The sequence below is a fragment of the Acomys minous genome, assembly GCF_964271855.1.
Source record: "Acomys minous genome assembly, chromosome: 7".
NCBI classification, from domain to species: domain Eukaryota; kingdom Metazoa; phylum Chordata; class Mammalia; order Rodentia; family Muridae; genus Acomys; species Acomys minous.
Window position 1 is genome coordinate 17,622,062 of NC_140488.1, and position 14,775 is coordinate 17,636,836.

General features: G+C 38.4%; 1 pseudogene across 1 annotated transcript; it reads right to left on the reverse strand.

Moving 5' to 3' along the window:
• Positions 1-238: 238 nt before the first annotated feature.
• On the reverse strand, positions 239-14,345 carry LOC311602084 (carbonic anhydrase 14-like; annotated as a pseudogene). The gene is made up of 2 exons: positions 14,267-14,345; positions 239-1,162 (listed from the first exon to the last, which is right to left on the reverse strand). The product of its transcript is annotated as a carbonic anhydrase 14-like (transcript).
• Positions 14,346-14,775: the final 430 nt, after the last annotated feature.

The window sequence follows — 14,775 nt, forward strand, 5'->3', positions numbered from 1 at the left end:
CATGAAAATTAACTCAAAGTGTATTATTTCTGTATATACTTAAATTTCAGAACCTGAAACTTTGGAAATATTTTAAGGTCAACAACTTCAATTTTCAAACATATATTGAGCAAAAGATAATTAAAGTCCCAGCAGCAGCCCTTTTTCCTGGAGAAAAAAATTACGAAGTGTATGTAGGGGAAGGAGCACGATGGTGCGAAGTGAGGAATGTCAGAGCATCTCCTGAGCTTCTTCATAACTAAAGATTGAAACAGGGATCTCCTGGTCTATAGCTTTGAAAGGCCAGAGGCTCTGCTTTTCCTTGAAGAAGCAGATCCTTGCTTCTCCAGTGTGTGTAGTGGGAGGCAATGGAATAAACAGCCAGCAGGAGGCAGAGACATCCAGCGAAGATTCCCACACCTAGAGCCAGCATCTGCCCTGTGGTATACAACGGTCCCACTTGAATGAAAGAAGAAAAGATGATTCTCTGCTTGAGAGGCTGAGGGACTCTATAGTTCTGTACAATGGCCTCAGATGGCTTCTCATCTGTAGAGAGCAACGTCCCCTGAAGCTTTGTAACTGTCCCATGGAAGTCTGGGCACTTCTGTTGAAGACTGTCCGGAGAACACTCTGGTAGAAGGGAGGAGTTATGATTGAGCCATTGTAGCCGAAAAACTGTTGAGGGGAACAGATCTCTCACATTGAAGGGAGGCACTGAGTTCTTCTTATCTTTATGTCTTATTTCATGCAAATGACTCAGAATGCCATAATAAGTTGGATTCTCAGTCTCACCCACTTCAATCAAGATGCCTGAACAGCCAGGCCCTGTGGCTTCTGAAAGGCTCGGTCAAGCTGCTATAGGACTCTGAATAATAATGGAACAGATGGAGCTCTGCAGCTGTGGCTTCACTATCCTTTCTTACCCAGGTGCAGGTGGAGCTGGGCCACTGTGTATTTGCAGGGTAGTCCACTCAGGTATAGGGTTGGGAGCAGAGAAAGCTACATGGCCATGATTGCTTAGATCCAAAGGATTAACACCAGGCTGATCATATCTGTGGGGCTGTACAGCAGGCAGATTGGGATCAAATACCACACGGTATGGATATCGATGGCCAGTGGTCCTGACTATGTTGGCCTTCATATGTCAAGTGGTGACCCCCATCTGCAGCCATGATGCAAGTCACTGGCCAGCAACTTCACAGTTGCCTCATGCTTTTAAGGTGGATCTGAACCAGTGTGGGTGAGGAAGGGGATGGTGCCTGGGCTGCAGGCAAGCAGCTCCTTCAGTTGTGGATTAGGCATGCAGAGTGGCCCAACAGAACTCAAGTGGAGTGAACTCTTCCTTTTATTGAACTTTAGAATTATTTTTTTCTTTTTTTAAAATGTTAATATTTTATTAATTTATTCATATTACATCTCAATTGTTAGCCTGTCCCTTGTATCCTCCCATTCCTCCCTCTGTCCCACTTTCCCCCTACTCCCCTCCCCTATAGCTGTGACTGAGGGGGACCTCCTCCTTCTATATATGCTCATAGGGTAACAAGTCTCTTCTTGGTAACCTGCTATCCTTCCTCTGGTCTCCCCTTCCAGGGGACATGGTCAAATATGGAGCACCAGAGTACGTGTGAAAGTCAGTCCCCACTCTCCACTCAACTGTGGAGAATGTCCTGTCCATTGGCTAGATCTGGGTAGGGGTTCGAACTTTACTGCACGTATTGTCCTGTGCTGGTACCATAGTTTGAGCAGGACCCCTGGGCCCAGATCTGCGCTTCATAATGTTCTTCTTGTAGGTTTCTAGGACCCTTTGAATCCTTCTATTTCCCCATTCTCCCATGCTTCTCTCATCTAGAGTCCCAGTAGGACGTCCTCCCCTCTGACCTACTTTCCTGGTAAGTGAAGACTTTCATGGGACATGCTCCCTGGGTTAGTGTCCTGATATAAGTGAATATATACCATTTGACTCTTTTTGCTTCTGGGTTAATTCACTCAGTATGATCATTTCTAGCTTAATCCATTTGTCCACAAATTTCTGGAATTCCTTGTTTTTAATAGCTGAGTAGTATTCCATAGTGTAGATGTACCACAGTTTCTTTATCTATTCTTTTACTGAGGGACACTTAGGTCGTTTCCATGTTCTGGCTATTATGAATAAGGCTGCTATGAACGTGGTTGAGCATGTGTCCCTGTTGTGTGGTGGAGCATTTTCTGGGAATATTCCAAGGAATGGAATAGCTGGGTCTTGAGGAAGCCCTATTCCCATTTTCTGAGAAAGCTCCAGATAGATTTCCAAAGTAGTTGTACCAGTTTGCATTCCCACTAGCAATGAAGGAGTGTTCCTCTCTCCCCACATCCTTGCCAGCATGTAGTATCACTTGAATTTTTGATCTTAGCCATTCTGATGGGTGTAAAATGGAATGTCAGAGTCATTTTGATTTGCATTTCCCTGATGATTAAGGAGGTTGAGCATTTCTTTAAGTGTTTCTCAGCCATTTGATATTCCTCTGCTGAGAATTCTCTGTTGAGTTCCATGCCCCATTTCTCAATTGGATTATTTTGTTTGGTCGTGTTTAATTTCTTGAGTTCCTTATATATTTTTGATATTAGACCTTTGTCAGAGGTAGGGTTGGTGAAGATCTTTTCCCAGTCTGTAGGCTGTTGCTTTGTTCTCTTGACAGTGTCTCCTGTCTTACAGAAGCTTCTCAGCCTCATGAGGTCCCATTTTTTAATTGTTGACCTTAAGTCCTGAGCTGTTGGTGTTCTGTTCAGGAAGTTATCTCCTGTGCCTATGTGTTCCAGGCTCTTCCCCACTTTTTCTTCTAACTGATTTAATATCTCTGGATTAAAGACCTTTAGACTTCTTATAAGAAGCCTAGGCATAAATAATTTGTTTGAGAACTCAATGTGTTCACATAAGTTATTTTGCCACCATTGAACAAAGCTGATGTAATCAAGGCAGTGTACTAAAAGAATAGTATTGATCAGTGGGATATAATAGAGACTAGGAAACAAATACATCCAAGTCAAGTGACTTTGATCAATGGTGGCAAAAACCATGTAGAGTTGTGGGTTTTTAGCAAAAAGTGAAGAGACTACACAAAAAATATTGTTGGTTAACTTGTTTGTAACACACACACACAAACACACAAATACACAAACACACTAACCTCAACTGTGCTTGCGCATAAACTATTTTTTTTTGTGTTTGAGAACTTAAAGCATGTATATGATTTGTTTTGACCAAATAAACTCCCTATATCCTTACCCCTAACTTTTCCCATAGGCCCCTACCACTTTTTCCTTTCAACTTTATGCACCTAAAGGAAGGAAGGAAAGAAAGAAAGAAAGAAAGAAAGAAAGAAAGAAAGAAACAAAGAAACAAAGAAACAAAGAAAGAAAGGAAGAAAGAAAGAAAGAAGAGAAAAACAAAACTCCCTGAGTCCCCTTAATGCTGCAAGAAGATGCATGAGTGTAGAACATCTTCTAGGACCTTGGGCAGCCTCTCAGGATCTAAATTCCTGAGGAAAACTGACTCTCCCTCCCACAGCAGACAGCCGTGAGTTACCAATAGCACCTCATGAGGCCCTCTCCCATCCATGGTGGTATTTTATGGCTTGATCTTGTGCAGGTCTTGTGATTGCTGTCACAACTACTATGCATTAAGTATGCAACTGCTCTGTGAATTCCAGCATATTGGCTATTTTTCCATAGTGAATAATTTTTAAAACTCCTGTCTGAAGTTTCTGAAATATGACATTAAATATGGAAGTTAATAAAATTGTCACAATTAGAAAAACACTTTCATGCCCCAAAATTTATAAAAAGAAAATGGAAAGGAAATCTACACAATTAAAGAAAGTATGTGCAAATCATATGTATATGGTAAGGGACTTATATTCAGAATGAATAATGCTTACTTATCCCTAAACAATAAAAACAATAGCCCACATAAATGAAATCAAATTGTTTGAATAGACCCTTCTCCCAGGACTATAGAAGAATACTCAATAAGGACAAAAAACAATATTCAGTATCATTAGTCATTTGAATAATGCAAATCATGACCATAATGAGATAACCATGAATACATTCACTGAAATGACTAGATTAAAAAACGTAAAGATTTGTTTTTTCACATCTGCAAGTATGTGAAGGCTGTGGAACCCTTGTACACTGCTGGTGGGAATGTAAACTATTGTAGTTACTTTGAAAAACAGGCTCAGTTTCTCAAGAAGTTAAGTATGAACTAATGATATATTGGTTTCACTACTGGGTATGTAAAAAAGAGAAATAAAAACATGGGCTCTTAAAAAGTGTGTATAGTGAGGAGGCTGGGGACCTAGCTCATTGGCTAAGAGTGTACTCTAGCCAGGTGGAATTTCCAGTGGAAGGCGGGGGACAGCAAACCTACCCATAAAATCTTAGACCCAAAGTGTCCTGCCTACAAGAAATTCAGGGATAAAATGGAGCAGAGATTGAGGGAATCGTCAACCAATGACTGGCCCAACTTGAGACCCACACCATGGCAGAAAGTCACCACTTGACACTATTAATGACTCTGCTTTGACTGCAGACAGGTGCATAGCATAACTTTTTTCTGAGAAGTTTCATCCATCAGCTGATGGAAACATATGCAGAGGCCCATAGACAAACATTAGGGCAAGCTCTGGGAGTTTTGGGTAAGAGAGGGCAGAAGGATTGAGGGATTAAGAGAAGTCAATGATACCACAAGAATACCTACAGAGTCAACTAACATGGTCCCATTGGGACTCACAGAGACCGAACTAACAACCTAGATCTAGACCACTTACACATATGTAGCAAGTATGAAGCTTGGTCAACATGTGGGTCACCTAACAATGGAGTAGGGGCTATCTCTGACTGTGGTATCTATCTTTGGATCCCTTTCCCCTACCTGGACTGCCTTGTCAGGTCTCAGTAGGAGAGGGTGAGCTTAGTCCTGCTGTGAGTTGAGGTGCCAGTATGGGTTGGTATACCTTAGGGCCCCTCCTTTGTTGAGAACATGGTGAGGGGGCATAGGGGAAGAGCCATGAGAACAGGACTGGGAGGAGAAAGGGAGGGTTCTGGTATCAGGCTATAAATTGATTTTTAAAAAGTGTACTGCTCTTGTAAAGAACCCAAGTTTAGCTCCCAGGGCTCACATAGGGTAGCTCATAAATACGTAAACCTTCAGCTCAAAATGGATCTGATGCCTTTGGCTATGCATGCACTCATGTACGCATGCACTCATATACACATAATTAAAAATAAAATCTAAAACGAAACCTTGTGCAATGTAGGAGGATGAGGTAGGTGGTTGGTTTAAATTCTTGTTGCCAAAACAGACAACAAAAAACAAAGCAGTATTGGGGATGTAGCTAAGTGCCCTCTGTTAACTGCTGATACTTTTCCATGTGAGGACTTAATTTTAATTGTAAGTCAGCCAATCATTTGATGATGGCTTGGGTTTGATTTTTCTCTGCTTGAGCCCTGACTTCTGTAAAAAAGATTTTCTTCCTGGGTACCCTTAAAATCCTTAAGAATTTTTATGTGCTTCTGGGGCCAGTTAATTTTATCCTGAGCTCATTCTTTTCCTTTGTCATTTTATCCAGGGGTGATAGACACAACCAATGATCATCATTCTTTTTTCTTTTTTGTTTTTAAAGTAGTCAAATTTATCGTAGAGCCACCAGATTTCTTTTTGCTCACAAGAGGTGAATCAGGATAGTCAGACACATTTATCTAGATGAGTTCTTCAAATAGTTCATACCATGAATTTCCATTGCTCTCTGTGCTACCAGAGGAGTTTTCAGTAACTGTAGGGTTCATTGAGCTGGAACTCCAGCTCCAAATACCATCAAGCTCACTAGGGAAATTCCTACTTACAGCTTAATTTCTCTAGATCTCTTTATATATTACATAAGAATAAAGATAGTAGCTGTCTTATATATTCCTCAAGATTGAATTAAAGAAGTTAGTGTAGAGCATGGAATGTGGTAAATGAGGACTATTAGCTATATTTGATAGCGAAAAATAAATAAAGGTAGAAACCAAAAGTGAAGCTCAAATGATAGATTAATTTTTTTTGTCATTGCTATTATAGCTACTGCTGTTTCAATACTATTATTGAATGATATCATCTGGAAAGAGGCATCAGTATATTACCCAAATAATTTACAAACCATTACTTGAAATGAATATGTCATTATGGAGGAAGAAGACCATTTTATTTTTATATGAATTAAGCATACACTATGTTGCTTTGCAGAAATTTGTAAGCCGCGGGAAGGCACTGACTTAAAAATGTAAAATCATCAAATTAAAGCTAACTAACCAGGTTCAAATGTGTATAAATCTACATATTTTACCTATCAACCATTTATGTATCTATCATCTCTCTCTCTCTCTCTCTCTCTCTCTCTATATATATATATATATATATATGTATATATATGTAAAACTTCAGCTCAAAATGCATCTGATGCATTTGACTATGCATGCACTTGTGTATACATGCACACACACACACACATATATACTAACATATATATAAAACTATATCAGTACTATATAGTATTAGGGCTAGAATGAATCTTAGTACATTGGCTGCCTTAGAAACATACACTCTTTGTCAATTGATACTCTTCATCTATTTCTGAGGTTTATAATAAAACATTAGTTAACTATTCAGTATACCTTTGTATGAAAACTATAATCTAAATATTTTTTAAGATGTGGAAACGGAAACTAGAGAGAGATCTTGGTGTTTAAGAGAACCTGCTTTTCTTCCAAGAACCCACGTTTGATTTCCAGTATCCACATGGTGGTTCACAACTGTCCATAACTCCAATATCAGGGTCATGATGCCCTCTTCTGATCACCATGGGCCCAGGCACATGCTCATTTATACATGAAGGTAAACATTTATACACATAAAATTAAAGTATTTTTAAATGTGAAGAAATGAATAAATTGAATTTTTTTGCCTTTGCCACATAACTGTACCATAATAACTGTACTTAAGTCCACTAAGTTCAGAGTCATGGGATATTTAGCAGGGCATTTTCCTTACATGCAGGCATACTTAATTTTTCTTCTAAATGTCTCCATATCTTCATAGGTTTTCACAAACTTTAAGAAATCTGCATGAGACTAGACTTGAATAGGAGAAGCTACCTCTTTCAAAATATACAAAAATGAAGAAGCAAAGGAATTAATTGTTTTAGAAGTGTCTCACTATGTATCCCTGTCTTGTCTGGAACTCAGTATGTATAATAGGCTGGCCTGGACACCAGGAGTTGTGTCTGCCTCTGCTTCTGCCTCCCATGTGACACCATGCTCAACTCAAGAAAGCATTTTAAAATATAACAAAAAGTCTGCTTGATTTTTTTTTTCAAGACAGAGTCTCCCTGTGTAGCCTTGGCTGTCCTGGACTGATTTTCTAGACCAGGCTGGCCTCGAACTCACAGCAATCCATCTGCCTCTGTCTCCTGAGTGCTGGGATTAAAGGTGTGTGCCACCTTGCCCAGCTGAGACTACTTGATTTCGAGATATCAGATTAGGGTGCTATTACAACACTAGATACTTCAGAGTCTTCCTTGTAAATGTTATGACATTTCAGCATACTAAAGAAAAGGCACACAAAGAAAACAAGACCTTCTTAATCAACATGAGCAAAGCTCACAATGAACTCACAGAGACCTCAGCAGCACACAGAGGGTTGGCATGGATCTGCACCAGGTCCTCTATGGCTTCCAGTTTAGTGTTTTGGTGAGATTCCTGAGTGTGCAAAACAGTGGGCTTCTGATTTGGTTTTTAAACTTAAAAAAATTGTTCTCCAATACAAACATCCCAGCCACAGTTTCACCTTCCTCTGACGCCTCCCAGTTCCCCCTGCATCACCACTCTCCCCCAGATCCACTCCTCTTCTGTTACCATTGTTACGTCTTCTCTTCAGCTCTTTTCCTTTTGTTGCTTTGTCTTGTCCAACTTTGATGTGCTATTTTTTTCTTTTATCTCATATTTTATTTTGTTATATTTTTAAAGTGAGTGAATTAATTAAAACATAGCTACTAGGGTAAAGTCCAACATGAACTGTCACTTATACTTGCCAGGAGAGGGAAATAAGTTTTCTGCAATGCAGTGACACTGGGAACATCAACCACTCCAGGACAGGCCTCATATTCAGGAGCAGTTGACTAACACACAATGAACCCCACAGTTCTTTTTTTATGTGCTTTTATTTGATTATAATTTGCTATTTATTTTGCTTTGGTTTGTATTTTGGGCATTGGGGATGTGATTTCATTTTGTGTTTCTAGTATCAGGGACTTTTGTTGTTGTATTGGATATTGTTTGTTTTTGAGAAAGCAGTGGGGGAGAGGATCTGGATGGATGTGGGGAGGGGAAGAGTATGATCAAATTGTACTTAAATTGTGAAATGTTTTAAATAAAAATACAATAAACTATATTAAAAGGCATATATCTTGTCTGAGAGGGGTATAAAAATAACCAGAGGATTATATCCACCTGGCATAGGTGGAGAATATAGCTCCTAGAACACATGGGTTCTTTTGTTTTGTTTTGTTTTGTTATTGTTGTTTTGTTTTTCAAGACAGGGTTTCTATGAGTATGTGTACTCCTGGCTGTTCTAGACTCACTTTGTAGACGAGGCTGGCCTTGAACTCACAGCGATCCACCTGCCTCTGCCTCCCGAGTGCTGGGATTAAAGGCATGTGCCACCATACTCGGTTTAAGACATGGTTTCCTCTGTTGAGAATTCTCTGTTTAGTTCTGAGCCCCATTTCTTAACTGGGTTATTTGGTTTGGTGGTGTTTAATTTCTTGAGTTCTTTATATATTTTGGATATTTAGACCTTTGTCAGATGTAGCGTTGGTGAAGATCTTTTCCCAGTCTGTAGGCTGTCACTTTGTTCTGTTGACAGTGTCTCCTGCCTTACAGAAGCTTGTCAGCCTCATGAGGTCACATTTGCTAATTGTTGACCTTAAGGCCTGGGCTGTTGGTGTTCTGTACAGGAAGTTATCTCCTGTGCCAATGTGTTCCAAGCTCTTCCCCACTTTTTCCTCTAATTGATTTAATGTCTCTGGTTTTATGTTGAGGTCTTTAATCCACTTGGACTTGAGTTTTGTGCATTGTGACAAATATGGGTCTAATTGCATTTTTCTACATGTAGACATCCAAGAAGACCAGCATCATTTGTTTAAGATGTTATCGTTTTTCCATTGAATAGATTTGACTTCTTTGTCAAAATCAAGTGACCGTATGTGTGAGAATTCATTTCTGGGTCTTCGATTCGATTCCATTGATCAACCTGAGAATTCTCAACAGAGGAATATCAAGTGGCTGAGAAACACTTAAAGAAATGCTCAATGTCACTAGTCATCAGAAAAATGCAAATCAAAACGACACTGAGATTCCATCTTACACCTATCAGAATGGCTAAGATCAAAAATTTAAGTGACATCACACGCTGGCAAGGATGTGGAGAGAGAGGAACACTCCTTCATTGCTGGTGGGAATGCAAACTGGTACAATCACTTTGTAAATCTCTTTGGTGCTTTCTCAGAAAAATAGGAACAGGGCTTCCTCAAGACCCAGCTATTCCACTCCTTGGAATATACCCAGAAAATGCTCCACCACACAACACGGATATGCTCAACCATGTTCATAGCAGCCTTATTCCTAATAGCCAGAACCTGGAAACAGCCTAAATGTCCCTCAGTGGAAGAATAGATAAAGAAACTGTGGTACATTTACACTATGGAATACTACTCAGCTATTAAAAACAAGGAATTCCCGAAATTTGTGGACAAATGGAGGAAATTAGAAACGATCATACTGAGTGAGTTAACCCAGAAACAGAAAGACTCACACGGTATATACTTACTTATAATTGGACACTAGCCAAAAAGGCATGCCCCGTGAATGTCTTCACTTACCAAGAGATTGGGACAGATGTGAGGGCATCCTACTGGGGCTCTAGGTAAGCAAAATATAGGATATGGGGAAATAGAAGGATCCAGAGGGTCTTAGAAACCTACAAGAAGAACATCATTAACAGGTGGATCAGGGCCCAGGGGTGTTGTCTCAAACTATTGCACTAACCAAGGACAATACAAGTAGTAAACACTGAAACCCTACTCTGATCTAGCCAAAGGACAGGACATCCTCCACAGTTATGTGGAGAGCGGGGACTAACTCTAACATGAGTTCTGGTGCCCCATATTTGAAGACCTCCCCTTCATGGGGAGCCCTGGTGGCACTCAAAGAAAGAATTGGCAGACTACCAAGATGAGACTTGTTAGCCTGTGACCATAAAGTGAAGGAGGACATCCCTCTCGGACATGGACCTAAGAGAAGGTAATAGGGTGGGGGTAGGAAGGTAGGAGGAAGGATACAAATGATCAGAGAATAATTGAGTTGTAATCTGAATAAATTAATAAAAAATAATTCCATACCTTAATATTTTTGAAATCTGACAAACTGAAGTTATCTAAACAAAATGCATATTAATTTGAAGACAACTTCTATTTTTATTTGCCCATTTATTTAGGTCTGGCTTTTTATCTTTTGACTAAGAAACTACACATTTTCTATTAAATTTTTGTTAAACTAAAAAAAAAAAAAAAGACATGGTTCTCTAACAAAGCTCTAACACAGCTCTAACTGCCAAGCATGGATAACTCTACAAGTCAAGGAGACCATAGAGGGAACCAAAACTACACAAGCTATTGTTATCTATGACTTTTTTCCCATCATAGCTCAATTGTAAGACCCTATTGCTTAGGACACCATTTCACTTTGGTTTCATGACATCAAGAAATCAATATAAATTAATCAGGAAACTGACTCTTCTTCTCATGTCTAGCTTTCATAATGCTGGTAGGTGCTATTCAGGCTTCCAGGGGAGAAAAGATATTAATGGTCTTACCCAACACTAGATCTTCATGCTATAGCAATAACCTGTCAGGTATTTCATGCTCACTTGTGCAATTGTGGCATAGTATCTCATGAGTTGGAGAGTAATGAAGTATTTTCTGTTTGGATATAAGGTCTAATCCATGAGAGGGATTCCATGTCTGGTATTGTAAACTGTAAACCTAGTTTTTAAAAGAAAATTTACTATGGGGGGGGACATTATAGGCCATTGGGAAAAACCTACTGGTGCTATTTCAATAGCCATGTCATTAAACTACCTTCTTAATATTTGTATTTATATTTATGGATCTGTGCTACTCTTATTTTTGCCAGAGAAGTTTCTTCAGTCTTCTGGTAGGGGTTAAGGCAGAGATTCATAACTAGCCTAAGTATTGAAAATAAGCGACTATAAGTTTTAAATCATAGACAGTTCATCGGTATCAAGACAAACCAGAAAGCAGTTAGTTGGCCTATAACAATTGGGCTACTGTTGCATTAGTAAATCCATCTTGCCTAGTCAGTTGATGCTGGAGAATATAAAGTCCAAAGCTACTTGAGACCATGATGATATTTTCATTTGGCAGCCTTCATAGCAACTTCATGAAATCAGAGCAGCTATGTACCTTCTACATGGATGATGAATGATCAGGAGGACCCATCCTTTCTTGAGTATCTATTGCCAATTAATGGACACAGAAAGGGAGACATTTTGTTCACTGGTATATTCACTAGTTTGTTGTCCATGTAAATAATCCTCCACTCATATTTATTCAATTGACAATAATTAAACTTGAGACAAACTTAAAGAACTCTCTATGAGACTTGAATAAAATTTGTCTTTTAAAAATATACAAAATTAAATAAACAAAGGAATTTGAAAATATGACAAAGTATCTTTTATATTTCTAGAAATCATGTTAGTGTACTATTTGCACACTAGATGCTTCAGAGTCTTCCTCATAAATATTAGGGACTTGAAGAAAGGACACACACACACACACAAAAAAAAACCCATCAAAGTAAGAGTTGAACGTATGAGCAAAAGAAAGTATTTAGCAGGGGTGAACAAGGGATAAGAGAGGTAATGGAGGGTACAGCTGACCAAAATGCATTACATATGTGTTTGAAATGGTTAAAAAATAGAAAATAATCAGTATAGTATGCAGAATATATTTTAGGAATAACAAATCTTCACAACTCCATTTGAGAAGAGAAATGCCTCCAAGCAAGAATGGATCATAGAGAATATGTGAAACAGGCCTCCTCAAGTATCCTTTGCCAGTGGAGAACCAAAATATAAACAAAAACTACACTAGATGGTATCAAGGTACACATAGACACCAAGAACAGACAGCTAGCAATATAGACAGCTGCGTTTCTGACAGTTGTCCCAGAAAGAAAGCCAGACAGAGTCATCAAATAACTAAAGTGGAGGCTAAACTGACAAGGCTTCTGAGAACAGCATGCTATCCCACAGCTCAGCGACTTTACTAAACAGGGAGATGTTATCACAGAAATAAAATTTCTGTCTGATGTTTTTGAAACATGACTCCTTCCTTATACTTCAGTCTGTCTATATCACTAGTGATTCTTTTGAATAGCTATCAGCCTGCTCTCTAGTTTAAGATCAGATAGAACATCAAGGATAAAACCAAGAGTCACCTGGTATATATAATGTACACAAGAAAAATCCTCTCACACTGCTGTGCATGTATGAGAAAACTTGACTGACAGAGACTAAGAAGGTGACAATCTTTATAGGTCAATAATGAAGCAAGAAGAGGTAGACAATCTAGAGCTGGTGCAAAATTTCAAGTATGTCATCATAAGTGCATTAAAAAAATCTTCTTTTGCTAGCCTAGTGTTTGTGTCTTTTCATGATTATACAGTACCTATTTTGTTCATAAACTGTATCCCACAGGGATGCAAACCATATCAAAATGATATGCTTACATATTTTGCTCACAAGATTGCACAAATTGTTAGAATGTTAATATAATTTTTGTTTCCAGACCAACATATTATCATTTGCATGTACACCAGAGACAACTTAACATAGCCTTGCTCAGCTGTAATGAACTTTGGCAAGGTAGTTTTGATGGCCTAGCTTCACAGTGATGGAAAGCAGAGGTATAGGATATCATGAAGGTTTTAAGGGTATCAAATGCATATCTTGAAAATAACAACATACATAATTTCAGCTATTTCAAATAAGCTTACTTTCAAAAATGATTTTAGGAAAATAGAAATGATTTTATGTAGGTTCTGCTTTTAATGATCAATCTTTCAAATAGCTAGCATAAAGATTAAATATGAACATAAGAACATAAATGCAGTCTTTGAATGTATATGTATATATCTCTGCATACATATGCACATGTTTCTGTGTATACTCTATGATACTAGGCAGGCAGAAGTAATATGCACCAGAACAAACAATTCCAAAGTGTCATATTACAAGCATCTTTTAAACATCAGGATTTCTGAAATAGGCTAAGTACAGATTTAATGCTACAAAGCTGGAATTTCATGTAACTTATTATTTCATCAGCTATTTTCTCCTCTACCTGAGCATCTGTAAAAATCCCGTAAGCTCAGATAAATAAGTGTCCTGAAAAATTGTCATTCTAATGTGAGATGCTAAGTATTCCCACATAGGATTTCCAAACACACTCAACCACCTTGTACTTACCACCAATCTGCAAATAGTATAGCTGGGGGCTAAGAAGTTTTTGGGAAATTGAATATTTAGAAATGTAGACTTTTGGGTTAATATACGATGTCTCAAACCACTCATAGAAGTCAAATAGAAATTAATTTCCTCTGCCTTGTATAGCTGAGAATTGCTCAAGAAAACTATTTGGTGAATGTGACATATGTACTCTAAGATTTGTATGGAAAAAATGTTGATTTTTTTTCACTTTCCAAAAATTATAAAAGTGAGAGGCTATGACTGGTCAGCTGGCCTGTCAACAGTATATGGAGAATTAGCTCCATATACTCCAAATGTAGACTTTGATTGCTTGGACAAAGACAAATGCTATATAATTTTTCAATTTATGTTTTTGGAAGAAAATGATGAAGTAGCCATGATGCTGACTGTGCCCAAAAGGAGAAGGTGACCATGAGAGAAAGAAATCACACAAAATACAGACTAAGTGGGAAAATTTAAGTTAACAGCCCAAGAAGGCATGGCCATGGGGACATGTCCATCATGATGGGTTTCTTAGAGTTCATTCAATTATACCACAATTGAAAAACTTGACATATAAAATCTGCCAACATCTGGAAGACAGTTGTGCCAGAGTTTATTTATCAAGTAAAAATATTTTCTGCTTTCTTTACCTCTTACCTTCTTCTCTGTTCATATCACAGAAGTTCCATTTGTCAGCAGCTAAGATAAAGAAAGCATTCAGAAGCACCACTGGCATCACTTTCCAAACTATAATTTCCTGTAGTTAAGTAAGTACACAATAATTTGTATGAGGTTTGAGGCTTTGATTTTATATTGAACTGAGCTTTTCATTAATTAAAGTGGGAAATTGTTTCTTACTTGAGAATGGCCAAGAGAGCTGTGGACTATTTAATGTGCTTATAATAGGAACTTTCTTTGGAGTACTCACCTGAATGGGGATGTGACCCAAGTCTAGTGCCACATTATGAATTCCTAACCACTATATTTGGTTCAGAAATAGCACATGTCCCAAGCTGAGCCTATCACACTCCTTCCAGAGACTTTTGCTGAAGATGAGTGAAAACAGGGGTCCTAATTAACAGGAATCAATGGTTATGAGACTGATAAGAGTCTAAGCATTCCGGAAATATTCTTTTCTCTCAAAGGAAACAAGAAACCAATCTAAG